Genomic DNA, 20265 nt, shown 5'->3' with positions numbered 1-20265 from the left:
TGGCTTTAAGGCATTAAAACTAAGCAAGCTAATCTCTTGGTCTGGGCTGTTAAAAGTTCACTGGTCTGTGTCTGTCCACTTATGTTTCTCTGTTCACTGCTGTTTTAATTACTGTAGGAAAATAACAGAGTAGTAAATATCAGAATGAAACCAATAATGGTAACTCTTTAAATATGTCTTTATTATTTCTAATCACAACAACAGTCTTACATGTATCAACAGCAGCCATTTTACAGATGAGGTAACTGGGGTTCAGAAACTTAAAACAACATTCTTGAAGCCACATGGCCACTAGAGGGCACAGCTGGCAGGTGCAGGGACAGTAAGCATTTCAAGCTGACCTCTATGCCTGAGGCAGGCTGGAAGGGATGACAACAGGAATGCAACCTCTTCTAAGCCCAGCCTCCTCAGTACTAGCTGTGAGGTCCACAGTGTTCCAGCCGTAGTCTATCAGGCCTCATCAGCTACCTCCCTTGCCTCTCCCAATCATCCCACGCATGCTATGCCATGTGAGTCCATAACCACATCTTGTTTCATACTTGCCAGCCTTTGCATGAGGCTCTTCTTCCTGCGTACAATTCCCCTGTTTACCCTGATGAGCCCATTTTCCTTCTTGTTATTTGTTGGATTCCCCCCAGTGAAGCTCCCAATACCCCTCCCCATAATTACTCCTTTACTTTCTAGACAAGTCTGCAAAAAATACCTCACTAATACCGTGAACATTCTTTACATGGTCAGCCCTGCCACTAGAACACAAACATCTTGAAAGCACAGACTGTGCCACATTCATCTCTTGTCTGCAGCTCTTAGCAGTCCTGCACAAAGTAAACATATGAAAAAGGTAATAGACACTGTGGTGTCTCACTCAGATATCCTTAACCTAGTTAGTGTACCCAGCTCGCAGCTACTGCTTGCTAGCCACTAATGGTTCACAGTAACCCCTCTGCCCAAGATCTGGGGATTACTCTTTCTTGGTATCTCTGCCAGGAGCAGTCAGCCCCCAATAATTGTTCTACTCTCCTCCTCCCCACCACCCCAGCATGGCAAAGGTTAAATTTTCCTAGGGTCATATATATCCTTACTTGGCTCCTTCCTCTTGCCTACTCTGCTGCCTTACATGTTTCTCCTGAGATCATCCTTAATAAATCATGTACATGTGAATATTTCAGTTTCTGCTTCTAGGTACCCCTTTTTCAGATAACATGTCAATCTTCATTAAATTGTACATTAAAAAGTTACCCTATGAGTAGGTTCTAGAGATCTACTGTACAGCACAGTGCCTACAGTTAACACGACTATACTATACACTTAAAAATGTCAAGCACTGTTATCAGAAAATAATAAATAAGAGAGAAGATAATTTTGGAGGTGAATAGGCTGATGGCATAAATTGTGATGATAATTTCACAGTTGTATACTCATCTGCAAAGTATACATTAACTATGTACAGCTTTTTGTATGTCAAAAAGAGAGAGAGAAGAAACATCCCATAGAAGAACTAGTCCTCCTTAGCTTACCAGGTAGACCTCAAAGTCACAGCAGCTTAGGGACGAGCATGATGCTTGATAATACCCAGAAAGCATACAGCGCCACAGGTAAGCAACTCTTTTCTGTGACATTCCTGTCACAAATACTCATTTAAGAATTAGAGAGGAAGGAAGTCTGATAAGGTCTGTATTCATCAAAGTAACTCCTTGGGAAAAAAAGGAGAAGACAGATAAATCGTTTTTATCTGTACTGTGACAAAATTGCCCTAGAATACAATGTTTTGTTAAGCAAAATCATAAACAGGTATAATGCAATCTTGGAGTAACCTTGTGACATGCCTCAATGCCTAACATGTGGGTATATGATTCAGCTGTTTGTTTTCTTCTATTTAGTGTACAGAATTTATAAAGGCATTCTTTTCTTTCTTACTTCCAACAATATACCCCTTTGTTTTGAAAGAAATGAAATGTTCACCAGACTTCACTTTGCATCCTGGGAAAGAGTAATTTGGTGACAGTTTTCAGAACTTATTCCTACAAAATCTCAACAACACTGATGAATTTTTTTTTTAATTTTTTGACAGGCAGAGTGGACAGTGAGAGAGAGAGAGAGAGAGAGAAAGGTCTTCCTTTGCCGTTGGTTCACCCTCCAATGGCCGCCGCGGCTGGCGCGATGCGGCCGGTGCACCGCGCTGATCCGATGGCAGGAGCCAGGAGCCAGGTGCTTTTCCTGGTCTCCCATGGGGTGCAGGGCCCAAGCACCTGGGCCATCCTCCACTGCACTCCCTGGCCACAGCAGAGAGCTGGCCTGGAAGAGGGGCAACCGGGGCAGAATCCGGCGCCCCAACCAGGACTAGAACCCCGTGTGCCGGCGCCGCAAGGTGGAGGATTAGCCTAGTGAGCCGCGGCACCGGCCAACACTGATGAATTTTAACAGTGATTGTGAGACAGGCAAAGTACAAATGTCTGCAGTAAATGTCTTGCCTGGGTGAAACGCCCTTTCAAAGGAGCACTATCTGGAAGTAAACCCAACTGGGACAGTTTGGGCCTGGAACCTAAGTTTGTGGTTTGGTGACTGCTTGACTCTCCTTTAATATTCTCACAGAAGTGTACACAGGCAGAGGAAAAGAAAAGTGATGAACTTAAACAGTCCTTTTTTCTCCTATTCATCTATGAGACACATTTCTGAAATGTATGGTCAGTGCAATGAGCCTCTATTCATTGTCCTCTGTGAGACTATACAAGAGCTTAAAAAAATCATCTAAGACTCTATTTTAAACATATTCACATTCTATGGCCTTGTGATTCTACTTGCAACTTTCATTTTTGAAAAATAATCTAAAACACAGAAAATGATTCATGAACAAAAAGTCCATTAAAGTCTCATAATAAAAATAAGTGAAACAACAATCACAAAAAAATGGAAAATTAAAGTACATTAATATTATGGTATTTCATCCAATAATTTAAATATAGCACACAGGGAAACATTTATGCTAAAAAGTTAAGTGGAATAAAACTGTGTAAAATTTGATTTTATAGTGAAAGTATATCTATGAAATAAAATACATGGAAAATGAATGAAGATCATAAACCAGTTTACTAATAACAGTTGAAGTGATAAATTTCTGAGTGATAAAAACATTCTTTCCATATTTTTCCATTCTCCACATTTTTATAATATACAAACAAGACATTTACAATCAGAAAAATGATTTAAGATTTCAAAGTATTTGTCCCCTAGCTGCCCCCAAATGATGTAGCTAACCTGGAATACTGAAACTGCAAAAGTAGCTGTTACTGTCATTCAAGATGGACATCAACCAGAGCTGGAAAAAAAAATCTAGAAATGCATAATATAACCAATTGGTAGAGAAGTCTCCATATCATAAAGATAGTACAAAAAAGCAAACTTTGCAGTTTGGAAAAGCCAAAGATCAAAGTTCTCAATTGAAGAAAAATTTATACCTCAGGGGACATCTGGCAATATCTAGAGACATTTATTGGTTGTCACAATAACTGGTATGACTGGCATCTAGCGGGTAGAAGCCAGAAGGAATGCTGCTAAACATCCTACAAGGCACGGGATGATCTCTTATAATGCACAGTCTTATCTGGCCCAAAATGTCTATACTGTCAAGGTTGAGAAATCTTGCTCAAAATGAATTATGCAGAAATGGATAAGGATCAAGAAGAGGGTAGAAAAGATGGACTTGAGTTTATTCACCCAATCACAGAATTAAGTAACAAAGGGGCATTCCCTGAAACTCCCCAAAGACAATTTTATCAAAAGGAAAACAGGACTGTCTGTAATGCTTGGGGTACTTACAGAACTCATCAGCTCAAGAAGTAGAACAACATGAAAATGTAAACAGGTTCAAGAAGAACTGAGCTAAAACCAGGGAGGATAAGTCTATGATGGCATTTAGAAATAGTTCTTCAGTAAAAAAGCATCTAAAAGTCCAGGTCCCTTAACACTTTCAGGAAAGTATACTTTAGAGACATTATCAGAAACAGATCAGAGCAGCACATTTCTTATATCTTTAAGAGCGGATTCCTGCCCTTGAAGGCAAAGAATCTCCCCAAAGACTACTTAAAACAGAAGTCATGAATGCTATCAATGTGTTTCTTGAGCTGATAATCTCTGTATTGGGGTAAACAATACTGACAGACTCACTGAGTTTGAATGCTTTTAGTCAGAATTCTCCCCTTTCTACAAAACAATTCAGTCTATGATTCAATGTCATAGAAACAAAACTTTTCCCTTCAAGTCTGTTCATCTTGCTTATCTTTCATTTATACCACATCTCAGCAGTTCAATGATTAAAGTCATAAATATCTATCTAGAGATTAAGTAACCAGAAGGAAAATCAGAACAATCTCTACATATTCTACCAGTTCTCCTCACCAACACATCTTTATCTTTATAAAAAAAGACATATTTAAAGTTGGAGTAGATGAACTTTTCTGTACTTCCTAAAAGAAGACCATCATCTCATCATTTTAAAGCTTTATTTTTAAGAATTTAGACAAATCATATGACTCTTCAGTCCCCTGTGACCAGATGGGGAATCTGGAAGTCAACTCTTTTCCAAAGCTCTCAAAAAACATTAAAGAAGGGGCCGGTACTGTGGCATACAAGTTAGGCCGCCACCTGCAGTGCTGGCATCCCATATGGGTGCCGGTTCAAGACTTGGCTGCTCCACTTCCAATCCAGCTCTCTGTTATGGCCTGGGAAAGCAGTGGAAAATGGCCCAAGTCCTTGGGCCCCTGCACCCTCACGGAGACCCGGAAGAGGCTCCTGGCTTCGGATCAGTGCAGCTCCGGCCGTTGCGGCCAACTGGGGAGTGAACTAGCAGATGGAAGACCTCTCTCTCTCTCTGCCTCGCCTTCTCTCTCTGGGTAACTCTGACTTTCAAATAAAATAAATAAATCTTTTTAAAAATCATTAAATAAAAAACAAAAGGAGGCCGGTGCCGCGGCTCACTAGGCTAATCCTCCACCTTGCGGCGCCGGCACACCGGGTTCTAGTCCCGGTCGGGGCGCCGGATTCTGTCCCGGTTGCCCCTCTTCCAGGCCAGCTCTCTGCTGTGGCCAGGGAGTGCAGTGGAGGATGGCCCAGGTGCTTGGGCCCTGCACCCCATGGGAGACCAGGAAAAGCACCTGGCTCCTGGCTCCTGCCATCAGATCATCGCGGTGCGCCGGCCGCAGCGCGCCGACCGCGGCGGCCATTGGAGGGTGAACCAACGGCAAAGGAAGACCTTTCTCTCTGTCTCTCTCTCTCACTGTCCACTCTGCCTGTAAAAACAAAAAAAAAAAAACAAAAAAAAAAAACAAAAAAAAAAACAAAAACAAAAGGAAAGAAGAAAAAGCAAATTTATGTATGTATGTTCCTGCCACAGAGACAAGTATTTCTATGTCTTCTACAATTCAGGCTGTGAGCAGGAAGCAGCTTATCCATTTTAATACAAATATCCGTTAACAAATTAGTTGGGGATTTCATACTGTTTAAGTAGAAATCACCTTGATGTGAATGTCAGGTTGGGAAGTAAGTCTAAACCAGGGGTCAGTAAGTGTTTTCTCTAAAGGACAAGATAGGAAATATTTTTTGGCTTCGTGGGCCATGTGATCTCTGCTGCAACTACTCAAATCTGTCACTGCAGCATGACAGCAGCCATAGACAGTACATAGGTAAATTAGCATGGCTCTGTTACAACAAAATGTTATTATACTGGTATTTGAATTTTGTATCTTTTTTAAAAAGATTTATTTATTTATTTGAAAGGCAGAGCTACAGAGAGAGAGGGAGAGAGAGAGGTCTTCCACCTGCTGGTTCACTCCACAAATGGCTTCAACAGCTGGCGCAGAGCCAGTCTAAAGCCAGAAACCAGGAGCTTCTTCCCAGTCTCCCATGTGGGTGCAGGGGCCCAAGCACTTGGGCCAACTTCCACTGCTTTCCCAGGCCATAGCAGAGAGCTGGATCACAAGTGGAGTGGCCAGGACTTGAACCGGCGCCCATGTGGGATGCTGGCACTGCAGGCAGCAACTTTACCCACTACGCCACAGTGCTGGCCCCAAATTTTGTATCTCTTAATATGTCATGAAATAGTATTCTTCCTTTGATTATTTTTTCAATCATTTGAAACGTAAACACCATTCTGAATGGTTTGTAGGCCATATCAAAACAAATGACTAGATTTGGCTCACAGGCCAGTTTGTCAACTTCTGGTCTAAACTACAAAGAAATCTTTCCTTTTAATGAAAAAAAAAAAAAAAACAAGAAAGAAAATTGAAAACTGGAAGCATACCATTGAATTATCAGTTTCCCAAAACCTTCTCCCTTCTTACTCCCAAATTTCTCAGCTCACTACTTGGCTGATACAGATCTCATCGTAAGGTTTTAGCCTGGATGGCCTGTTCAGTAATGTTATCTTGACAGATTTTAATGGTCCTAGCCTTCTCTAAATCAACATTCACTTTATGCCTTTTAGGAAAATAAGTCCCTATTCCAATAACTTTTAATATTTAGCAATAAATTTTATTTTTAATTTGTGTACAAATATTAAAAAATTTCAGCTACAGAGATAAACAAGTAGGCTTGGTATTTTAAAAATCAAGAGATATATATGTTGAAAGAATAAATCTCTTTAAGACAAAATACTATTTGCAGATAAAACCTCTTAAGCATAAAGTAAATCAACAAGAATTCATTTTACTGTGAAATATATAATTCTTCCTCCAAACAGAAACTCAATTTTCTTAATAATGATCTTTCATTACATTCTATATGCTTCTGTGATTTGCTTCCACATTGAAATTTTTACCTACATGTACCCCTAATATAGTCACAATTACTAGTTGACTTAATCACCAAACTGATTAAATGAAGGAAAATAACCTTTATCCCAGGTTTTTAGTAACAGTAACAGGCATATAAGCCTCACATATAAGGTCAAACACACAGAAACAATCCCAGACTTACTGAGCAAGTTCAAATCCACCGCACACCAACAGTTAATATTATGCTAACAGAGGGCAGGCACTGTACACTGGCCACCAAAAAAGGGAAAAGGAAAAAACTGAGAAGCCAAGTCTTTCAGCCCCCTCAGAGCCAGGGTCATAGGACCAGGTGCACCAGACACATTGTCAGTATGGCTTGGGTGATCACAGCCTAAAAACTGGTAACCAACGATGTGTGACAAACCAATCAGAGGGGGATTTTGCAGTTAATACCAAAATCAATCAAGGCGGGGTGTGGGTGTGAAGTGAAGGAGGACTTCTTTTAAATGCTCAAAATGTTCATCTCCGGTCAGAGCAATGCCCATGGTGAAGGAGCAGTAAGATATGGAAGTTAACAGACAAGGCAGTACTGAATTTGAGGGCAAAAAAAAAAAAAAAAAAAAAAAAAAAAAAAAGAGGGAAAATGAGTTGGCTACAAATTTCCCTCAGGAGAAATGAAAGGGTCTTGGATATAGATGCCAATGGTATGTTCAATCTCTAGAAAATGTATCTAGCCTACCTAGCAGAAATTCTCAACTCCCATTATACCTGAGAATCATCTGGGGTATTCTTGAAACTCCAGATTCTCAAATTACACCCTAATTACCAATTAAGTCTTTTTTATCAAAGAACCATTTTTTAGATTCATCATTTTTCTGTTTTCAATCACATTGACTTCTATCTCTTCTTTATTATTTCCTTGCTCTGGGTTTATTTTTGCTCTTCCTTTTCTAGTTCCTTGAGATGGGGGCTTAGAGTATTCATTTGAGACCTTTCATATTTTCCTTCCTATAAGCATTTGGTGCTATAAATTTCTCTCTAAGAATGGATTTAAGTTATATCCACAAGCTTTCATATGCTGTGTTTTCATTTACAGTCAGGTCAGACTTATTTTTTCAAAAATTCCCTTGAGATTTAATGAGAAGTATATTGTTTATTTTTCAAGTGTTTGGAAACTTTTCTGTAGTTTTTCTGGTTTTGATTTCAACTTTGATTCCATTAAGGCCAGAGAACATACTCTGTATGATTTCAGCTCTTTCCTATTTTTTGAAGTTCTTTTATATATCTTGGATATAGTCTATTTTGGTGAGCAATTCATATGCATTTGGAAAAGTAAGTTTACTGTGCTGTTGAGTGGGAATTCTATAATTGTCAATTAGATCTGGTTGATTGCTGGTGTTATTGGTCTATTTCTCAATTCAGTTCTGTTGGATTTTGTTCATGTACTTTGAAGCTATCTTATTTATGTGTATTTTAAGATTGCTGTTTTCTTGATGGACTGATCCTATGGTAATTCTCTTTGCTGTGATGTCTAATTTATCTGGTATTATTATAGTCAATCTTATTTTCTTTTGATTGGTGTTTGCATAGTGTATCTTTTTCTATCCATTTACCTTCAAACTCCCTGTATCATTACATTTACTTGGAATATAGTGAAATGTACCCATTCCATCCTTTCTAGAACAGCAAGTCTGCTCTCTGTACTATTTCTGCAACTCCTAAGTTTATTATTTCAAAATCTCTTATCTCAAAATAAAAAGTAACTGCTAAGAAAGCAAGCATATGATAAAAAGGGCAATTTATTCATGTTCCCAACATATTTGGAAAGTATTAATCTGAGAAAAGGAAGAAAATCATCCTACGGTCTTGTGAGATTTTCATTTACTGTATTTTCCCAGAGCAAGGAAACAAACAGGCTAGGAAACAGGTAAAGCTCTGTAGGCATGCGATAATTGGGAGGCTGACTCCTGATCTGTGGCCCCAGAATACACCAAGCTAGCTGGTAACAAAGATATATCTAGTTTTCCTCAAAAGTTATTCACTATACTTAGTGTTCCTGGTTTAACTTTGAGAGTGGGGAGCTAATTTTCCAGTACTTGCATTTTCTGGTTTGCCTGCTTGTGTTTTAGTCATTTCTACTCCTTATTAGCATTCCAAAAGGTTATCAGAATTTTACACATATAACTTGAGAAGGGATAAGGGTCTAATTGATTAGTTATACCATTTAGTTCTGTAAAGAAATGACTGAGAAAGTTGGAAAGTACTGACTAAAATATGGCTTTCTGAGAATTAGTTTAGTCATTTATGCTGTTTATGCTCCAGTACCCCTAGAAAGACAGATTTGGCTATAGATAAATACCTGAGTCACTTGAGAGAAAACAGCAAAGTTTACCTCTCTGTCATTTCCAATGCTAACTTAAGAGAATGCTTAAGGATTTAAGATGAGTACTAGAGAATGTGGATGGAACCTAATTACCTCCTTTTGACCCCAGAAAACCAAAATTCTATGTTAAAATACAAAGCATCCAAAGAAGAAAATAAAACGCAGAAAAGGAAGCAAATTATTCTTCTTTGTCCATTTCTCCTGTCATCTCAGTGCCATTTTAATTATTCTGAATAGAAAAATTTAACAAAAATGGACAGATTAAAAAATAAGAATCAAAATATTGAAACAAAACTTTTGTTTCTGGGAGTGTATGGAAAGTGACTACCTGGTCAAAAACACCTATGAGCCCACAGCATGGCTGACTGTTCATCATGACCAAACTTTTCTGTATCCTAAGCCTCAATATTTTCTTATCAGAAAATCTGTAGTTTAATTTCATCCTTCAAGATCAAAGGCAAATAAAGTAACTTGGCCCAGTGATTCAACAAATCTCTGGAGAGTTGCCAGGCAAGCCAGGTCCACAGAATAATTCATTAGTTTAGAATGCTTAAAGCAACTTTGGGAAAACTGTTAGGAATTGAACATAGGCTAAAACTCTTGACAGCACTCACCAATTTATCTTTCTATACAATTGGCCAGAAAACATTTAATCTCTGCTTAACTGCTCCAGTGACAGGGAGTTCACTGAGAAGGCAATCCATTCCAATATCTAAACAGTTCTAAATAAACGATTTTCTATTAAAGACAACTTGTCATTCAACTCCTGAATTTTCTTGATTTTTAAAATTTTATTTATTTTTAAAGCAGAGAGAGATCTCCCATTCACTGGTTCACTTCCCAAATGCCTGCATAATAGCTGGGACTGGCTCAGGCAGAAGCTAGGTACTCAATCTGGATTTCCCACAAGAGTGGCAAGGACCCAATTACTTGAGCTATTGCTGCCGCCTCCCAGGGTGTGTATTAGCAGGAAGCTAGAATCAGGAGCTGAGATTTAAGCACAAACACTCCATCTTATTTCATTTTTCTCTAGCTAATATCCAATTTCTTTCCCTTCTCTTGCAAACTTCTCAAAAACTAGTCTACGGTCTGTTTCTCCTTACTTTTTCTCTGTCTGTCCTCAATTGGCTTATACACACCAGAGTTGTTGAAAAGGTCAGCAGTCTGAGTATTTCACAACTCTCATCTCTAAGTGCAAGTGTGCTGCATTTAAGATGCTGATCACCCCTCTGGCTCCTTTTGAAACAACTCCCTTGGCTCTTTGAAAGACTGTCTAACATACTTTTCTTCCTCTAACCACCTTGTAAGTGATGGTGGTTCCCTGAGGTGCCCTACCCACATGCTTATGGCTCCCAGAGCAGGGCCCTCCAAATCTAGAGCTTTTTCTAGAGCTTGAGATTTGAAAGAGAGGGAAATAAACAGAAAAGAGAATGGATGGAAGGGACAGAAAAGGACAAAACATAATGCCAACCAGAAACATCAGTCTAGATGATGATTAGCATTAAGGTAACTATCTTCTCTCCACTGGTTCTTCTTCCCTTCTGGTGCTCTCAGTTGGCATCTTCTTCTATACAGTCAAAAATCTATAAAAATCTATTTTATCTCACCCTGGAATATCCAATTAAGCATCAAATATTGACGAATTAACCTCTGAAATAGTCTTCTAAACCAATGTTCCTTTCCCATCTCTGCTATCATTTTCTTAGTTTAGGATTTATTTCCTCAAACTTGGAATTCAACAATTTTCCTTACTGGTCTTAGGACTCCAGATATTGTTTCCTTCAAATCCATTCTCCACCCAACTGTCAGAGACCAGAGAGGCATATAAACCACAAATTGGACCACATCCCATCATTGCTGAGGGACTTCAATAGTTGCTTTCTGCTACTAGAATGTTTATCAAGATCCTCATCAAGGTCAACATGGCCTTCCACAATTAAGCTGCATATCCTTATTCAGCATTTGTACCTACCACACTCTACCTCAATTTTATGTCCAAACAACACTGAATCTCTATAGTTCCCTCTCCCATGCTTCATATACTCCTATCATCCCCTCTGCCTGCAAGGTCTTATTGCTTCCTCACTTTTAAAACATGTAAATGCATCATTTTAATGCTCAGCAAACATGTCACCTCCTCTAGGAAGCCTCCCTTGTTTGACTAACCTAGACCTTGACAATCTCAACAACAATATGCTCTTAGAATGGCCTGTGTATTGGATTATCACTAAATTTTTAAAAAATTTTAACCACAAACAAAAGTATGTATTATATAAAATCTCCAACTAGAATTGAGTTCCCACCAGGATTGCACCAGATTTTTAAAAATTTTGCAATGAATGTTATTTTCTTTTTGAAAATCATGAACTTTAATATCTTTAAAATTTCAATTAATTTTCATTTATTTATCTTCTATTTATTTGAAAGGCAGACAGAGAGAGAACACAATAGAGATAGACAGAGATCTTTCATCCATGGGTTCACTCCACAAATGTCTCCAGCAGCTCGGGCTAGGCCAGGCTGAAGTCAGGAGCCTGGAACTCAATCCAGGTCTCCCATGAAGGAGGCAGGGACCTGCCTCCCAGGGTCTGCATTAGCAAGAAGCTAGAAAAAGGAACAGGCTGGACTCTAATCCAGGCATTTCAATATGGAATGCTAGCATCTGAAGTGGTGTCTTAACTGCTATGCCAAATGCCTTTTCCCTTTATTTTTTTTAATTTAACATAAAACTGCACATATTTATGGGATGCCATGTGATCTTTGAACACATGTATCCACTGTGTAATGTCCAATCAAGGGAGATATATCTATTTCTTCAAACAATGAATATTTCTTTATGGTGAAAACATGCAGAATCTTATCTTCTTGTTTTTTAAATAAATATACAGTATATTATCTATCTCACTCTCCCGTGCAACAGAACATCAGAACTTCCTACTCCTATCTAGCTATAACTTAGTGTTTGCTAATCAACATTCCCTCCCTTAGTCCCCTTGCCCCTCCCCACCATCTGCCCTCCATTTTTTTAGACTCCACATACAAGTGAGATCATGTCTTTCTGTGCTTGGCTTGAAAATCTTAAACTTTAAAGTCATTCTAAAATGATTCTCATTGGGAGTAAATGGATTTCCTGGTTGCTGTTATGGATGACTGTCCTCACTACTTTGAAATTTCAGTTTGCACTCTTGGAGAAAGTTTATTTTTTCTCCCTCTGATTCATGCTGTATGTTCAATGGCTTCTTTCTAAGAGTCTCAGCCCTATACTGCCAATAGGGAGAAAAGGGCAGATTTAGACAGTAAGCCAATAATATATTTGTTCCCAGGCCCGAGTATCTCTCCTGCCTGCTGCTCTAAGTAGACTATTACCTGTCTCTGCCCATGAGCAATTCCTGACATCACACAATCAGGGATTGTTTCCTATATTCACTGAATGTTTTGATCTCCATTATCTACAGAAATACAATTCTCAGTCATCTCTACTTTCTTCTGGACCTAACAGTCCTGCATGTCAGTAACTAGAGATACGTGACTAACGATCCCCACTTACTATCTGATCTATTTGGGCTCAGAAGTTTATATTTTCTTAATGACAGATGTCTTTCTAATTTTTGTTTTATTTACTATCACTTTATTTAGAAAAGAGATGAGTTTAAAGTATTAAATCAGAGCTATCTTGACCAGAAGGCCTTACGTTTAAATTTTACAAAGCCTATGTAATCAGGGTAGGCAAAATAGAGCATTTAGGCTAAATCTAGCCTATTGTTTATTTCTGGTATAGTCTGGGAACTAGGAATGGTTTCTATAATTTTAAATGATTGAAAAAATTAAAAAGCAGAATACTTTGTGACACATAAAATTATGTGATTTCATATTTCAGTGCCCATAAAATTTTATTGAAACACAGCCATGGAGATTCATCTATGCTGTCCTAGTAACTGACTACTGTGTAACAAACTGGTGCAGAATTTAATGGCATAAAACAAGAATCACTTTATCACCTTATGAATTCTGTGAGTCAGGAATTCAAAGAACAGTGAGGATGGCTTTTTCCTACTCTGCAATGTATAAGATCTCAGATGGGAAGACTCAAATAGCTGGAATCATCTGGAAGCTTTTCCTTCACTGGCATCTTTGACTGTGATGGCTGGGCTTGCAGAGACTATCTCCAGGGCACCTACATGAGCCCTATCCAGCATAAGTGGCCTCAGGGAAAGTCAGAATTCTTATGTGGCAGCTCAGAGGTTCTAGCATGAATTCCAATGAACATACTCTATTGTACTGAAGCAGTCACAAGTTCACCCAGATTTAAGTTGAAGGAGACATAGACTTCACCTTCTGAGAGTAGGATCAAATAATTTGCAGCCATTTTAAATTTATTTTTAAAAAGTCATTTGAATTGGGGGGAGGGAAAGATAAACACCGAGACCCTTCATCCACTGGTTCATTCTCCAAACACAGGCAACAGCCAAGGTTGGGCCAGGTGGAAGCCAGGAAGCCAGAACTGCATTCAGGTCTCCCACATGGGTGGTAGGGACCCATGTACTTGAGCTGCCTCCCAGGGTGCTCATTAGCAGGAAGCTGAATCAGAATCAGAGCGGGGACTCAAACTCAAGCACCCAAATATGGATGTGGGTATCCTAAGCAGTGCCTTAAGCGCTTTGCCACAATATCTGTCCCCTGCAGCCATGTTTTAAACCTCCATTTGTGGGCATCACATCATTTTGCAGCAAAGACTCAGAAGTAATAACTCTGACTTAAAATGTGAGGCATATATAGGTATTAGAACATCCAAGTTTCAAAAAATTGAGTTTCACAAAAGGACTGTCATCAGGGTTCTGACACATGAACAATTTTAATACTTTCTATTTCTTTTTGATCTGTCTTTATTGCTTCTGATCCATCTCTGAACATATAGAATATATGTGTTTTCAAATGTTACAGAAGCCTTTAAGAAGATTGATCTATATTTCTGTGATAGCTAAAATGACCCCAATTCTCCACTCTTCTTTATCCATCCCCTACTTCAATTGGGATAGACTCTCTAACTTTCTTAGGGCAACAGAATACAGTAGAGGCCTTTGATGTATCTATTCATTCTTAGATACCTACCTTCCTAGCTACCATGAGAACAAACCTAGGCTAGGCTGCTCCAGTGCTCCTACCCGGTAGGATTGTTCCAGTTCACAGCCAATTTCCAAAGGAAACTTCCTTTTTGATCTGTGGTTGACTGTAAGCATAAGAGAGACCATTTGAGAACAGCAGAATTGATCAGTTGAACCTAGGTCAAATGAGGACCCACAGAATGAACTAGAAGTGGTAGTTATACAGCAACAGTTAACTGACAGAATTTGAAAGGTAGTTTTAAGGATGAACTGTAGAGTGGAAATCTCATTATGTACCTATCCTATTACACTGAATCACTTTAGACAACAGTTAATTTTCCAAATAGCTACCACTGTTGAGATTCCTTAAGGAAGGCATTCCAGTTAATGCCAAGACAGAGGGGCCAAACATCTGACCAAAAAGAAGCAGCCTGTAATGGCGGCCATAAAAATGGCAAGTTTCATTCGACCTGCATGTCTCTCATCCTATGTGATGCAAGGCACCTCTACCCATCAGAGATAAGTACCACCTACAGCCAGCAGTTAACTAGATAACTAGAATGTCAGAGTAACACATTACAGCACCCCTAACACCCAACATGAAGAGCTTTAAGCTCTTTACTGAGAACTTAACATTGTTTTTAGAATCCCTATTCTTTTAGGAATAATCCATACCTTTTTTTTTACTTATACCAGCATCACCTTTCCATGCATTCCAATAAAGGTACAGTAAATATCAACCCAAAAGATTAACTATATACATGCAACGAAGCAATTTTTAGAAAACAAATACTCAAATATCAGCATTCACACATCCAATTATAGGCTAACTTCCAAGAGACTTCTAGGGCAGCAAATATTTATTCCAATAGTAATATTTCTCAAAAATACTTAGGACTTTTTGAGCTAATTCACCTTCTGTTCCTTTGACATATCATATTTCTCTGAATAAGGTTAAAGGAGGCAATTTTTTTTTCCTTTGAGAATGAATCTGATTTTTGGAACCAACCAAATATTATTCAAAGTCCACTCAAGTGAACATGCAATTGAGATGTGTGAAGCCAGTTTTAGTCAGCAAGCTGGGAAACCAAACTTCAGGCCTGATTTATAATTCTAATTTATCTATCATTAGCTGACATGTTGAAACTCCAAATGCACAAGACCTTCAATAGCTCCTTATTGCTCACAAGGCAAATTTCAAATTCACACAGCTAGCATCCAAGGCACTAAACAATGTGGCCACAGATACCTTTCCAGTCTTTTTTTTTTTTTTTTTTTTTTGACAGGCATAGTGGACAGTGAGAGAGAGAGAGACAGAGAAAGGTCTTCCTTTACCATTGGTTCATCCTCCAATGGCTGCTTCGGCCGGCGCGCTGCAGCCTGCGCACTGCAGCCTGCGCACTGCACCGATCCAAAGCCAGGAGCCAGGTGCTTCTCCTAGTCTCCCATGTGGGTGCAGGGCCCAAGCACTTGGGCCATCCTCCACTGCACTCCTGGGCCACAGCAGAGAGCTGGACTGGAAGAGGGGCAACTGGGACAGAATCCGTGCCCCGACCGGGACTAGAACCCGGTGTGCTGGCGCCGCAGGCAGAGGATTAGCCTAGTGAGCCGCGGCGCCGGCCCAGTCTTATTTTTCTTGAATGGTCTCCTCTCCAGGGAGGCTGAGCCCCTCACATGTCCTGGTGCTTTATAAAATGCATGTATCTGTGTGCACCCCTCACCTGGACCAATCTCTATGTTCTAGTGCTCAACATTACACCTGACTCAAGCAAATACTTACTAAATGAATGAAGTGAATGATTAATTCCTCAGAAGGCTTATAAAATGGCTTTGAAGCTAATGCCAAAAAGAAGAGTTCCAAAAACATTCTGAGTAAGAAAATAAATAGCTAGCTTTCGGCTGCATTTTGAGGATGTTCTGAGTTGGAAAAGCAATTGCTTTGCAGTCATGCCTAATAACTGCCTATGAAGCCAGAAATGAACTAAAAACTCCAGGCACTACAGTCTACCCAGACCACGGATCACAACACCATTATACTGTAGGCAACAGGCCTTGGGGTTTGGGATTTCTTTGAGATTCTCTACCAAGAATATCCAAAGTGGGGCCAGTGCTGTGGCATAGCAGATAAGCCGGCGGCGGCAGTGCCGGCATTCCATATGGATGCCCGTTCAAGTCCTGGCTGCTCCACTTTCAATTCAACTCTCTGCTATGGCCTGGGAAAGCAGTAAAGGATGGCCCAAGTGTTTGGGCCCCTGCACCCACGTGGGAGACCCAGAAGAAGCTCCTGACTCCTGGCTTCAGATTGAGCGCAGTTCCAGCCATTGTGGCCATTGAGGAGTGAACCATGGATGGAAGACCTCTCTCCCTGCCTCTCTGTAACTCTGCTTTTCAAATAAATAAATAAATCTTTAAAAAAAGATTCAAAGTAAAAACACATACTACTTCCATAAGAGATGGATATATCACAAATTATTATAAAGAGAATATTTTCAAAGCATTTGTGTGGTGAAATGAGTTTACATTAGGTTGAACCATAGAAACTGCCACTGTACATCAAAATATTTGAGTATTTGCAGTTTTGTATGGCTTGATCTAACACTACAGGATTTGCTCACAAAAATAAATAAAAAGAGGTCTTTTTTCCTTTGCTTCTCTCCCTTTGTACTCAATGCCCTCATATACTCTAGAGAACTTTAATTTCTATGAACTTTTGAGGGCTTACAATAAACAAAGAAAGAAATGACATGAAGCCTCTCTTATAAATACATCTTATTCCTTAGTTCAAAACAGTTTCCTTTAGGGGTTGTATTCCACTTAACAGGTTCAGAGTAATTGGCCTGTGGGTCCCTAGTGTGATATTAGGTCTCTACCTACATCTCAAATTTCTAGGTCAAATCTGAGCACCCTTTTCCCATGTTCGGAACATCATTTGTACTGCAAATAGGCCATCACACCCAGAATTCTTCAGTGTTAATTCCAGAGGAAGTTGCTGATGAAAAGGGTGTTCTGATCATTACTATCTGGATGGGCTCAGTGGTGGGGTGGTAGTGGGGGTGGCAAGAGGAGGTTGCTTGATTTTATTCTAATTTCTTCAGCTTTTCCTGCTTCAGAGCTACAGACAGATGGCTAGACTGTCATCTCTGAGTCTCTTGTCAGTCAGAGCAGGAAAAGTCTCATAGGCAGGATTCCTAGCCTTGCATGTCTGACTGGATTGGTGAGGCAGTTCTCTTCCATCTTCCTGGGCAGCCAACCACCAAGACCCTGTGAAGAGGCACAGGTGCTTTGACTAACTGGCACACTCCCAGGCCACAGCTGACACCACATGGTCAGAACAGAGGTTCAGTTTTAATCCTCTGAGACACCATTTCAGAGACTGGCTAGTACACAGACATGTAATCAATGTAATGTTTGTGTGTGCTCATGTGACCTTAAGCTGGTGAATTTTCTGCATTAATATTTTTAGAATTGTCTGCATAGAAATTTTTAGAATCACCCAAGACAAGTGTAAATGTAATCTTTTTTATGGTAAATGTTATTTCATGAAAAACACTGCATACATAATTTCAGCTTCAATGGTCAGAAGATCCTGTGCTTTCAAGCTTACTGTTAGAAATGCAAAACAGGGACAGCAAAACTCCATCATCCCACCTCTGTTCCCTCAGTACAGGATGTTTTCCTCCTTCAAAGGATTTTTAATAAGATCTTTCATTCAGTATATTTTATATACCCACCTTTTTCTATTTTCCCCAAGAAGATTATTACACAGTCTAATTAAGTTTTCCCTTAGGAAACACCACCTCTGACACACAAAGAAAGACAAAATAATGGTGGCAGATTGTGGAAAGAGGAATATTTCAGTTTTACTAACTGCAAAACTATAAAAATTAAAAGTGCCAAACTACCCCTAAGCTATTAATTTGCACTGATTTGAAATATCAGCAATTCACAGGAGACTGGTAAAAAGTTATTTGTTCACTTACTGTTTTTCCCATGTTCTTAAATTCAAAAGCCCACATTCCTACTGTAACAGATGACAGCATCAGAGTCACCAAAAAACAAGTTCAGAGTGTTCCACTGTAGACAGCATAAATGATGCTTGTTTTTGTATGACCTATCTCAGAAGACAGACCAAGGAGGAACTGATTCTCACATGTCCACTCTCACAGGGCCCACGGAAGGACTCAATAAAGATCTGATGAAGAAACTTGAGCTCAAATTTGGGAAACCTGGATGTTACATCAAATTTATTGTCAATTATCATACTATTTTTATTATAGTGGCCTTGTAAGTAAGTTTTAATCTGATGAAGCAAACTACTCTCACAAACTTTCCTGATTTTTGGGCATCTTTTTGTTCTTTTCTAAATGAAATTTGATCATTATAGTCAGTGTAAACTCCTTTTATTGCTTCCTAATGCTCACAGACCTCCTTGTAAGTGTTCACAAGATTTTGTTCTGCAAGGGTGCTGTATAAGGGTTCCCCAATATCACCCCAGGTTCTGTGATTCACTAGGACTCACAGGATTCAGCATATAGTCATATAAATGTCTACAATTTATTACAATGATACAAAGCAAAATCAGCAAAGGGAAAAATCTCATGGGGTGCAGTGTAGGGGAGACCAGGCACAAGCTCCAAGAGTGCTCTCCCAGTGTATACACAGGACATACTTAATTCTCCTAGCAACAAGTTGTGACCACTCATGTGAAATGTTGCCTACTAGGGAAGCTCATTAGAGACTCGGTGTCCAAGGTTTTTATGGAGCAGGAGGCTGCTCACATAAGCATCTTATGACTGGCACAATCCAAATTCCAGCCTCCAAGAAAGCAAGCAGGTATTCAGCATAAACCACATTGCCTGTATAAACAATTCAGGTACAATGAGCCTGCCTTATCAGTTCTGGGAATGGTGGAAACCCTCCTGAAAATCAAGATCCCAGATGCTGATCCAGGCTCAACCTTGTAAGCAGGCTTTCAAAGTCAGGCCTGTTATGATAGCACTTTTTAAGTCTGTAATAGGATCTTTAAAATTTTTTAATCACTATATAATACTCGTGTATATTTATGGAGTACAAGTACATAATTTGACACATGTACACAAATGTGTAATGATCAAGTCAGGGTAATTATCATTTCCAATTCCTCAAATATTTATCATTTTGATGTGTTATGGAGAAAGTTGATCTCATAGAACAGAGTAGAATAGTGATCACTAGAGACTAGGAAGAGTAAGGGTATGAGGAATGAAGAGAGGATAGGTAACAGACATTAAAATACAGTTAGATAGGAGGAACTAGTTCTAGTATTCTATAGCACAGCAGGTAATGACAACAACTTATGATAATCTGCTGTTTTTGCACACAGACCAATCATTAGTCTGGCTGGGCGCTCACATGTCCCGATCAGGTCTGGATGGGGTAAATAAACTGTAACAGTGCTCAAGCAGGGAACTAATGGAACAGGAATGGAGGAACATTTATTGTCTCCCAGCGGCAAAAAGAAAGGGACAATGAGGACTGCTGCTTGGGAGAGGCAATGCCTGAGCATTCTCGGGACATAAACCTTGGACTAGAACCTCTCAATTTAGAGCTCATGGGCTCTGGGAAATGTAATACAATTATCTAAGATAAACTTTTAAAAAATGCAACAATCTGAATTCAATACAGTACTGAACTGTGTTACCTGGGAATATTTCACAATCAATAAGAGATAATTCACTTAATTGGGCCTAAAATTATCTAAGTAGAGGGGTCACAAGAATTATACTGACCTTGAATAAAGCTAGCTTTAATTCTCATGCTATGCTCACCTTATGCACATAATTATATCAATATTAGGGGGCCAGAGCTGTGGCAAACCATTGCCTGCAGTGCCGGCATCTCATATGGGTGCTGGTTTGAGTCCCAGCTGCTTCACTTCCAAACCAGCTCTCTGCTATGGCCTGGGAAAGCAGTAGAAGATAACCCAAGTCCTTTGGCACCTGTACCCACATGGGAAACCCAGAAGAAACTCCTG

At 39.4% G+C, this 20265-nt stretch overlaps 1 protein-coding gene across 7 annotated transcripts in view; it reads right to left on the bottom strand.

Annotated features, from left to right (window-relative positions):
• The window catches only part of JADE3 (jade family PHD finger 3), a 159355-nt gene that overhangs the window by 93282 nt on the left and 45808 nt on the right, over positions 1-20265 (bottom strand). Inside the window, exon 4 of one of the 7 annotated variants that reach the window (XM_051827045.2) lies at positions 14260-14377. The exons of the other annotated variants lie outside the window; for them this stretch is intronic. The gene's annotated coding sequence lies outside the window, so the exon portion shown is untranslated. The remainder of the gene's footprint in view (positions 1-14259; positions 14378-20265) is intronic. 7 annotated transcript variants of the gene reach the window in all.

Source organism: Oryctolagus cuniculus, chromosome X (genome assembly GCF_964237555.1).
Source record: "Oryctolagus cuniculus chromosome X, mOryCun1.1, whole genome shotgun sequence".
In the NCBI taxonomy this organism is placed as follows: Eukaryota; Metazoa; Chordata; class Mammalia; order Lagomorpha; family Leporidae; genus Oryctolagus; species Oryctolagus cuniculus.
This window is presented reverse-complemented; position numbering and strand designations above follow the sequence as displayed.